The 10,748-nt window shown below is 45.0% G+C and overlaps 2 long non-coding RNA genes across 2 annotated transcripts; one reads left to right on the top strand and one right to left on the bottom strand.

Annotated features, from left to right (window-relative positions):
• Positions 1-4,855: 4,855 nt before the first annotated feature.
• Positions 4,856-6,104, bottom strand: LOC123090748 (uncharacterized). Its single transcript, XR_006442574.1, has 2 exons — positions 5,251-6,104; positions 4,856-5,165 (listed from the first exon to the last, which is right to left on the bottom strand). It is a non-coding gene; the product is annotated as an uncharacterized lncRNA (long non-coding RNA).
• Positions 6,105-8,578: 2,474 nt separating this feature from the next.
• On the top strand, positions 8,579-10,013 carry LOC123121649 (uncharacterized). The gene is made up of 2 exons (XR_006459815.1): positions 8,579-9,539; positions 9,656-10,013. It is a non-coding gene; the product is annotated as an uncharacterized lncRNA (long non-coding RNA).
• The last annotated feature ends 735 nt before the right edge of the window (positions 10,014-10,748 follow it).

Below are 10,748 nucleotides of genomic sequence, written 5' to 3'. Positions count from 1 at the left end.
TGCCGGTAACGAGATTGAACTAGTTATTGAGATACTGACGATCGAATCTCGGGCAAGTAACATACCAATGACAAAGGGAACAACATATGTTGTTATGCAGTTTGACCGATAAAGATCTTTATAGAATATGTAGGAGCCAATATGAGCATCCAGGTTCCGCTATTGGTTATTGACCAGAGACATGTCTCGATCATGTCTACATAGTTCTCGAACCCGTAGGGTCCGCACGCTTAAAGTTAGATGACAGCTATATTATGAGTTTATGTGTTTTGATGTACCAAAGGTTGTTCGGAGTCCCGGATGTGATCACGGACATGACGAGGAGTCTCGAAATGGTCGACACATGAAGATTGATATATTGGACGACTATATTCGGACACTGGAATAGTTCCGGGGGTTATCGGATATATATCGGAGTACCGGAGGTTACCGGAACCCTCCCCCCCCCCCGGAAGCTATTGGACCTTATGGGCCTTAGTGGAAAGGAGAGAGGCAGGCCAGGAGGTGGCGCACGGCCCCCCTTGCCCCAACCCGAATTGGGAAAGGGAAGGGGGCAGCGGCCCCCCTTCTCCTTCCTTCTCTCCATCCCCTCCTTCCCCCTTCTCCTACTTGGAATAGGAAAGGGGGGGGGCAAACCTACTTGGAGTAGGATTGCCCCCCCTTGGGCGCGCCTCTCCCCTTGACCGGCCCTCTCCTCCTTCCCCCCTTTATATACGGAGGAGGGGGCACCCCATAGACACAACAATTGATCATTGATCTCTTAGTCGTGTGCGGTGCCCCCCTCCACCATAGTCCTCCTCGATAATATTGTAGCAGTGCTTAGGTGAAGCCCTGCGTCGGTAGAACATCATCATTGTCACCACACCGTCGTGCTGACGGAACTCTCCCTCGACACTCGGCTGGATCAGAGTTCGAGGGACGTCATCGAGATGAACGTGTGCAAGAACTCGGAGGTGTCGTGCTTTCGGTGCTTGATCGGTCGGGCCGTGAAGACGTACGACTACATCAACCGCGGTTTGTTAACACTTCCGCTTTCGGTCTACGAGGGTACGTGGACACACTCTCCCCTCTCGTTGCTATGCATCACCATGATCTTGTGTGTGCGTAGGAATTTTTTTGAAATTACTACGTTCCCCAACATATACTAGTGATTTTGCTTTTGTGTGGTACTAACCATGGCAGGTTCTAAAGCGGCCAACATTTGGATTGCGTCTATTGTGGGAGGTGACTTGCCACATATTGATACAAATCAGTCTTTTCCACCACAGAAGGTACAACGACCGTCACATGATGTACATCATGGTAGATGCACACATCATCAGGTTACCTCTTTGCCAAATTTTGAGGGTAAATATGACCATGATTCATATATTGATTGGTAAATTGATGTAGAAGAAATATTTAGTAGCCATGATTTTTTGAGCATAAGAAAATAAATTATGTTACTCAAAGTTTTTTCGGTTTTGCTTCAGTTTGGTGGAGAAATTATTGCTGGGAAAATATTTATAATAGACCTACTACTTTGAAAGCTTTAAAATGTGTTATGCGAAACCGATTTGTACTTTCATACCATGCTAGTGATTGGCTTAGAAAAATGCAACACTTCGCACAAGGCAATAATACTGTTGAAGATATTATGATAATTTGTGTACTGCTTTGTTTCGTTGTGGCTTAGAAGAATGTGAAGAAGATCTTCTAAATAGATTTTGGAGAGGTTTAAATCATGATATACAAGAAATAATAATGCATGAAGAATTGTATTCTGTCAACCATTTGTTTCGTCTTACTTGTAAAGCTGAACAGAAAATAAGAAGACATGTATGCATGACGAACAAGTGTGTGATGGAATCCCCATCAAAGAAGGTTACTTCTCCTGTTGCTATGCCAACTATGATTGCGCCACTTGGAACTTATGAGGCGTCGCCACCAACCATACTTACTTCATATGAGCCAGAAATACAAGGTAATAATAAAGGTACTGATTTTCTTGCTCCCCATGAAATTGATGAATGGCTTGTTGTTTCAAACATACCATGTGTTGAGATTAATGCCATTGCCGAAGATTTGATCGCACCACTTATTTTATATGACTATCTTGTTGATTTGATTTTACCGTGTGATCCAATAATGAAATTATTTACTGTTTTGAGTGCACCAACTGAATTAAAGGCAACTGCGATTGACCCATGTGACTTGTTTATTCACTCTCATTTGGATCACATATGATTGGTTAAACATGATGAAGTATTAGTCAGAATTTCTCATGCTAATTCTTTGTACTCTATGTTGATGGATCCAACTATGTCTTTGTTACATGCGAGAAATAACATAGTTGAAATTACATGTCTGAGTTCCGTGAAAAGTATTTATGCGCCTAATCTTACTTTTAATTTGATTAGTGAGGAATGCATTGACAATGAATTTTTGGTGCATAGAATTTACATCGCATGTGATGATCTTACTAGCTTGAAAGACAATATTAACAAGCCAATGCTTGATCGTTTTAGTATGACCTCCAACATCATTGTTGATTACATGTCGAATAGCATGTTGCATGATTGCTTATGCACACATGCTAATTTGGATAGGCTTAATAGTTATCTACCAATGTTGGGATGGTTTAATGATGAGCATTACAACTTGGATAACATAAATATGTTTGTCACTTATATGTGCAAACTAGGTTGTAATACTTCATGTTGGCATGTTTCTTGTGATAATTCTTTGCAATTTCATCTCATGGGATATGCTAATTACTCATCTATCAAGACATTAATAGTGCAACAACTGAGAAAAATTAAATGGTTGACGTGTACATATACCACATATACACATTGTATCTTTGGCTAGTCCATTTTCAGATTATCCAAAGGTGAGGACGGCTTTGTTTTCAAGAAAGGGATGATAACGTGGACATGGCATCTATGGATACGACCAAAATAACGCAGAATTATGGTATATATATATATATAGGACAAATGTTTCCTACAAGCAGTGGTAGTTACCACCACTTGCGTTTTGTATGTTGTATGTAGTATCTATCGAAACCGAGAGTATGTACGTGTAGTATGTAGTATATAACAATGATTAGGTAGTATATATACAAATTTTTAGGTAGTATGTACCATTTTTTGAGTATGCTCTTTTTTACGTACAAATATGTACGTATTTCACAAATATAACAAAAACTATGGGCTCATATGCAATTTTTTCATGTAACTTGCTTTGAAATATCTTAGATATATTATATGAACATATTTAAAATAATAAAATAGTATATATAGTACCACATGATAGTATATGAGATATGTGGGGTAACTACCACCGGGTGGTAGGATGGATTTTCCCTATATATATATATATATATATATATATATATATATATATATATATATGTATGTATGTATGTATGTACAACCGGTCTATTCTGCTAATATTAGCAGAATAACTATTCTGATAACACTTCTGCACTTCACGCTCAACGCAAGTGCATGTCACTGTTTGAACCAAGTGTGCTGCAGTACTCAGGCGAGTGAACTTCTCGTCGCAAAAAAACTGCAAGCCATGTTTTTCCGGTACTGTTTTTGCTCTAATTTTTTAACCGTTTATTGGAACGAGGCGTATAACATACCGTTGGAAAACTACGGATTATGCGCAACTTTGCTATGTTGAACACTTTTCGAGATTCCACACGGTTTAAGAGCGGTTTCAAAAATGGTGCGGCCCACAACAAGTGGCAGCGAGCGTATTTTCATGATTTTTTCTAAATCGCTCATCGAAATAAAACAAATGATACACCATTGCAAAGATATCGTCGAGGTGCATCTTTTTCATATCTATTGTTTTCTCTAATTCGTTATGGTTTAAGAGCAGTTTCAAATTTACTAAATCGCGGAATTGCGTTTTTTTGAAAATTTTGCAATTTTCGGTACTGTTTTCGCTTTAGTTTTTAACCATTTGTCGAAACGAGGCGTGTAATACATCGTTGGAAAGCTATGGACAAGGCGCAACTTTCGAGATTCCTTACGGTTTTAAGTTAATTTTAAAAATCGTGCGGCAGACAACAAGTGACAGCGGCCGTTTTTCGCGAAATTTTTACAAACCGCTTGTCAGAATGATTCAAACGATACGCCGTCGGAAAGGTATCGATGAGACGCAACTTTTTCATGTAGAATACTCTCTCTAATTATTTACGATTTAAGAGGAATTTTGAATTTACTGAAATGCGGACACTCTGTTTTTCGCAACACCCAAATCAACATGGATACTTCATCCGACTGAAAACCGCACTGCATCAGACGAAAAACTGCACTGCATCAGACAATCAAGTGAAATTCATGATTTCTTTTGTCAAACGTAAATTTTTCGTGTGTTTCGTACCACAGGACGAGAGTTGAAAACCACACACAAGAGAGTAGCGAACCACACCAATGAGAGTAGTGAACTTCATACTTTTTTCGGCAATCTTGCTTTACAAAGTGAACCACTTTGACTCACTAGAAAATGAATCACATTGCAATGGCGACAAAGGAAACTGCATTATCTTTTATTTTTTGCTAGCATTTTCTCTTTATAATTTCATCTCAACTGCGAGGCCATGTGTAGTGAACCGCACGCGACAGCGAAATGCACAGCAAGTGCCGATGCAATTTTTTTAACACACGACGCCATGCAAGAACAAGTGCAATTCGAATTTTGCATCGAAGAAAGTGAGCCGCAACCCAATTCAAAACAAACTGCATGTTTTTTTTGTCGTAACCACCAAGGGGTTTTTAACAGAGAAACTACATCATGCTTTGTAGAAGTTTTTACAAAGTAAACTCCTCTATACTATGCACTGCACTGCAAATCTCAATGGTTAATTTTATTTGAACTTTACCATGGGAGCCCCAATCGAACTCCATGACCCGCAATACAGGACATCAATCAAACTCTAAACAAACTACATGCAGGAGAGCGAGTCTTACGATTTTTTATAATTGGTTGTTCCTCCTTTTTTCTGCATTAGAGAACAGAGTGGACTGATCTGTGCCTTCGTTCGAGCTCACACCGAACAACACACACGCACTGCAAAAAGAAACTTTAACATGCGAATTGCAAAAATAAAAAAGTGGGCTGCAGCACTTGGTCGCCGGGGAGGTCGCTGTCGAACGGGAGCCACACGCCTGCCCAAACCGAACTGCAGCTGATGAGAAGCCGCCTGAATCAGCAAAGAGGAATCTTCGGTCGGGAAGGGAAGTCGGACTCTACCTCTGTTCGTCGGGGAAGTTGGTGCTTTTTGTTGGAGGCTAATTCCCCGGGGACACCATCAGCATCGGATCCAAGGCCGAGGTACAGAGTGCGGCGGCGGTGACGAGGAAGATGACCGCCGAGGGGAGCAAGCAAGATCAGGGGCAGAGTGGTCAAGGCAGTCGCCGGGATGGCGCTGTGGACCGGCGGCTGCCGGATCCGTCGGCTGGGCGGCGCGGTGGGGCTGGATCCGTCGTCTGGGCGGCGCGGAGGCGTGCGGGGTCGTGTTGCGGCTGGGAGGAGCTCCGACGCTGGGAGGAAGTGCTGTGCGGGGAAGAAAGGAGCGAGCGGCCCTGCGGCGGTGGGAGGAAGGAGCCCCGGGGGCACTCTGGCGCGGAGAAGAAAGCTAGGCAGCGGCGCGGCACGGCGATGGAAGGCCGGGGCAGGTGCGGGAGGAGGGAGGTGAAGAAGGATTCCGCCGGATCCGGTTGGCGAAATCGGTGGTGCTCGACCGACCGGGGAGGAAAGGAGCCAGGGAAGTTCTCAAGGCCGGCGCGACGATGTGGGTGGGTGGCGGTGCCAGGAGGCCCGCGCACGGATCTCGTCGTGCGGGTGGATACAGGGCGCCATGGGGAAGGAGGGGAATGGGCGCGCGGCGTGGGTGGTGGGGCATGTTCGCGTGCGGGGAAGAAGGTGGGAGGAGGGAGGTCATGCCGTGGGATGCGTCGGCGGGTAGGGGTGCGACGAAGAAGGTGGGGTGGGTTGCTCCAGGTTCTGTCTGTGGTTCACTTTATCCGCGCCGCAGTTTGTTTGGTGTTAGCAGAATAAGCCTGTTGTTATCAGAATAAGACTCTTAAGGGTGTTATCATAATAGACCCACCCTATATATATATAACCCTATATATATATATACATACATACATACATACATACATAGAGAGAAAATGCATCCTACTACCGGGTGTAGCTACACCCATTTCTTATATACTACCATGTGATAGTATATACTCTACTTTATTATTTTTATTACATTCATATATTATATCTAAGATACTTCAAAGTGAGTTATATGAAAAATTTGCAAGTGAGTTCATAGTTTTATTGTATTTGTGAAATATGTACATATTTGTACGCGAAATGAAGTATGCACAAAATATGATACATACTACCAAAAAAGTAGTATATATACTACCTAAACACGAAAATGGCCTTTGGTGGCCGAGCTACCTGCAGGTCGTAATCACCCCCGTCAATGCTTGTTGCGATCAGCGCCAGGAGTGCATGAGGCTACCGTATATTGACTCTAGTCTTAGAAGAGTCAGCTGGACAGCGCCCGTATTTGGTATTAAATAATCAGTGTGGGCTCATGTACACTAGCAGGCACAGGAGTGCACACCAGCTGCATGTCGCGGGGCATACACGCATCACGTCAGACCCATGTACACGTCACGGGATTTGACTCCATCAACTCCTCAAACCCAGGATAGCCCACGCATCCTTTTCTTTAATTCTTTCTCAAATTTAGCAAATGCTCATACATTTTATGCCATTTTTTTGGTGCACATTTTTCTGTGTGAAACGGAAAACTACACATTGATGAATTTTAATCTAAAAGAAAACTACAGTTTTTAGGTGGCCTTTTTTTGGGAAGCCTGCATTTTTACATGATATACCACAAAGCAACACAATTTAGTCACTGACAGAATGTAAAGGCAAAATCACTAGTTAGGAGTACTCGTTACAAAGATCACTCCCACCTCCCAGGTTACGACATGTGGCGCGCTGTATGTGCGCCACTTGTCGCAACCCGGGAGTTTTCCCTTTTTCGTATATTTGTTTATTCAAAATGTTTTATCTCTTAAACCGTGCGTCCAAATCTTGAACTGTTTTCACTGTTGGATTCTTCGCGTCGAGATCTTCAAAACTAGATCCCGTATTGATATATTTTGACGAACTTTTTTTATGAAAAAAAGGGATAAAAAACAGGACGAAAAAACCGACCCGGGAGCACGGGTTTTTTCCCTTTTCAAAAGAGGCACGCCCGTGCTTCTTGCAAAAGCACGCCCGTGCCTCTCGGGAAATCACAATCGTGCTTTCGCGGAAGAAAAAAAACAGAAAATGTATTTTTTCCGTTTCCGAGAGGCACGGCCGTGACTCTGGCGAAAGCACAACCGTGCCTCTCGCGGAAGGAAAAAACAGAAAATATGTTTTCTTTTCTGTTTCCGAGAGGCACGGCCGTGACTCTCGTGAAAGCACAACCGTGCCTCTCGCGGAAGCAAAACCGTGTCTCTCGCGGAAAGAAAAAACAGAAAATATTTTTTTCCTTTTTCGAAAGGTATAGCCGTGACTGTCGCGAAAGCACAATCGTGCCTTTCGCGGAAGCAAAACCGTGACTCTCGTGAAAGAAAAAAAACGCGTATTTTTCGCGCAAAAGTTTTTTTTCAAATATTTTTATCTAAAAGCTAAGGAAGACCAGTAGAAAATCAAAATGTCAAAAAAGACCCGGAGAAAAAACCATTTAGAAAGCCGAAAACGCATGCGGAAAAATAAAAAAAATAAAATCTGAAGAAAGCGCCAAAAGCGCGACACGTGACGAATGGCAGAGAGCACGCGAAATGGCGCTGATAGTTGCGGGACTCCGAAAGAAGCGCTCGTTAATTAGTTACTCCAAAGCTACATGTGCTACTTTCAAATCAGCCCAGCAGCACATGACGTGCTTGCGTATCCCGCACACTGGAGGCCCACGTACAGCGCTAGCACATCAGCCCACGGCACACATGTATTTGCATTTACTATCTACCGTATACCCGCGAGACAATAGGCACGCACACATCGCGGCGCTATACTGCACGCGCGAGATTCCGGCCTGCAGGCAGCTCGGCCACCAAACGTCCGTTCTCACCTAAACATTCTTATATATTACATACTACACGTACATACTCTTCGATATAATAGACACTACCTAGAACGTATGAAACAAAAGTGGGAGTAACTACACCCGATAGTCACGTACATACTCTTCGATATAATAGATACTACCTAGAACGTATGAAACAAAAGTGGGAGTAACTACACCCGATAGTAGGGTGGTCATATATATCTTATTTGCATGTTCTTGACATCATAACTTATTTTTATCTTCAGGGATCTGGAGCTTCACGCCCTTCAGCAGGGAGGTCCCGGTGAAGTTCAGAGACTCACTCTGTCAGTGCAGAATTCAGACATATAGGGTGGTTCTATTCTAATAACACCCGTTAAGAGTCTTATTCTGCTAACAGCACGCTTATTCTGCACATCCCCCACCCACCCGAACCGGCTTCTTTCTCACCGCCGGACGTCCCCCCCCCCCCCCCCCCCAACCTCCTCCACCGCCTCCTCCCACCTCCCATCCACCATCCACTGCTGGTGCCGCCCCAGCGCCCAGCCAACTCCCTCCCCGGGGCTTGCGGCGAGCCGCCCATCTCCCCGGTCTTCCTCCCCCGCAATCCATTCCCACCCGTTCTCCCACCAGCTTCACCCCCACCGCGCCACTTCTCCACCATGGCCCCGCCACCTCCCGGCGACCTATGAGATCCCAACAACCACCAGATCGGGCGGGATCCTCCTCCACCTCTCTCCTCCCGCGCCTACTCCGCCCTTCCTGCCGCCCCACCTTCCCCTCACCCTCACCTCCCCATCCCAATCTCTCACGCCGCTGGATCGACGTCGGAATGCTTCCACACAACCTCCATCCACTTGGAACCCCCCCCCCCCCCCCCCCCCCCGGGCCATGGCGCCCATCGGCCCCCTGCTGGTCGCCAGAATCTTCAGTTGCCGTCGAGGCCGGTGACCGTCGGATCTGACCTCCACGGCGCCAGTAGCCACGGGATCCGTGGACCAGCCGCGTGTGTGTTCCCCCACCGTCAGGCTCCTGGTGGCTCAACGACGAGCACCATCTTCACTTGGGTGGGCAGCCCCGACAGCTGTGACGAGCACCTTCCCACAGGGATCAACAACTTCACCCGCGGCTCCCCGATTTCATTGTTTTTGTGCGTGCGTTTTCACTGTTTTTTGCTGCAGGCATCCCACCGGTGGCGCTGCCATGCAATTTAGGTAGTGCTCTTGCACAGCTCCTAGTCCACCTCGATGCCGTCCAGACTGCAGGGCAGATCAGGCAAGAACAGGGGCATCACCGGCTAGTAGCTCCACCTCTCTCGAGTGGCCATCGTCGTGCAGTTCTGCTGCCCGACACATGCAGTCAACAGCGGGAGTGATAGCTGTAGACCGTCATATGCTAGCTGTGCAGTGCGCCTCCAGATGCAGTGCTGTCGGTGTGTGTGCCGTTTCAAAAGTCAAGTGCAGTTTATTTTTTCAGATTATTGATCCACATGGAGGTTGAGATTCTTATTTGCATGTTCTTGACATCATGACTTATTTTTATCTTCAGGGATCTGGAGCTTCACGCCCTTCAGCAGGGAGGTCCCGGTGAAGTTCAGAGACTCACTCTGTCAGTGCAGAATTCAGACATATAGCATTGCGTGTGGTTGTTTTGTAGTTTAGTGCACAAGTACATGCACTTTTAGTGCGGTCCAGTGCGTGGAGTTTGCAGTTTGCCGCCTCCTATTTGGGTAGCTGGTGACGAGGAGCTACAGTTTTCTACGATGATTAGGGGACACGGGCGATTACTTGCATGATTGTTTGAATTTTTTGTTGCTGATTTAGAGCAGTTTTCATATTACCACTGATCTGTTGGGTTTGTTCTTCAAGACGGTTCTATAGTGCAGATTCTTCTCTTGCAGTTAGTACGTGCAGCTGTTTTGAGCTTGCGAGAAATTCTTAGCAGTTCTCTTAGTTCTCAAATGCAGCAGCGAGAAAATAAGTAAAAATACAATTATAAAAAAGTACATTATGTAGTTGCCAATTATAAAATAAGTAACAATGAAGAAAATTGAGGCAGTGCACTCATCTTGTCCTCTGCGATGCAGAAACTACTAGAGTCGACCCCCGCAGCCCTCATGCATTTATAATAAAAAAGTTAGGAAAAAAGCTACGAGGAAATGATGCATTTATGATTTTTTTAGAAAAAGAAAGTAAAAAATATGATGCACTAACATCGACCATGGAAGCCGGATGCCCCTATAAAAAAAGATAGAAAAAAACTAAAATAAGTTATATATAAAAGTTACTACAAAAATAGAAATTAAAAAAGATAAAATGCCAGGACCCCGATTCTATGCCACACCGATCTAGCATGTAACACTTCATATCACTTTGCGGCCTCACGCACGGTATTCTCACGGGTGTCGCCTTACCATGCCGGGGACCGCGCCTTTTGGCACACGTATATGATAGTGTCGCTAGCATCTATATGACAAGAACCCGGGCTGACATGGCTAGTCGTGAACCCAAAGTGGCACTAACTTACAGGGACAGGCATACATGACCCAGCAACGAATGTGTCGGTCATCAGCGAGTGAATCCGGGCTATAGCAACTGGGCTAGCAGGACTCCGGTAAACCGGGCTGTAGCAGGCTAACAGG

The sequence above is a fragment of the Triticum aestivum genome, chromosome 1B, assembly GCF_018294505.1.
Source record: "Triticum aestivum cultivar Chinese Spring chromosome 1B, IWGSC CS RefSeq v2.1, whole genome shotgun sequence".
Classification (NCBI taxonomy): domain Eukaryota; kingdom Viridiplantae; phylum Streptophyta; class Magnoliopsida; order Poales; family Poaceae; genus Triticum; species Triticum aestivum.
Note: the sequence above shows the minus strand (reverse complement) of the source record. Positions and strands in the feature narration are given on the sequence as shown.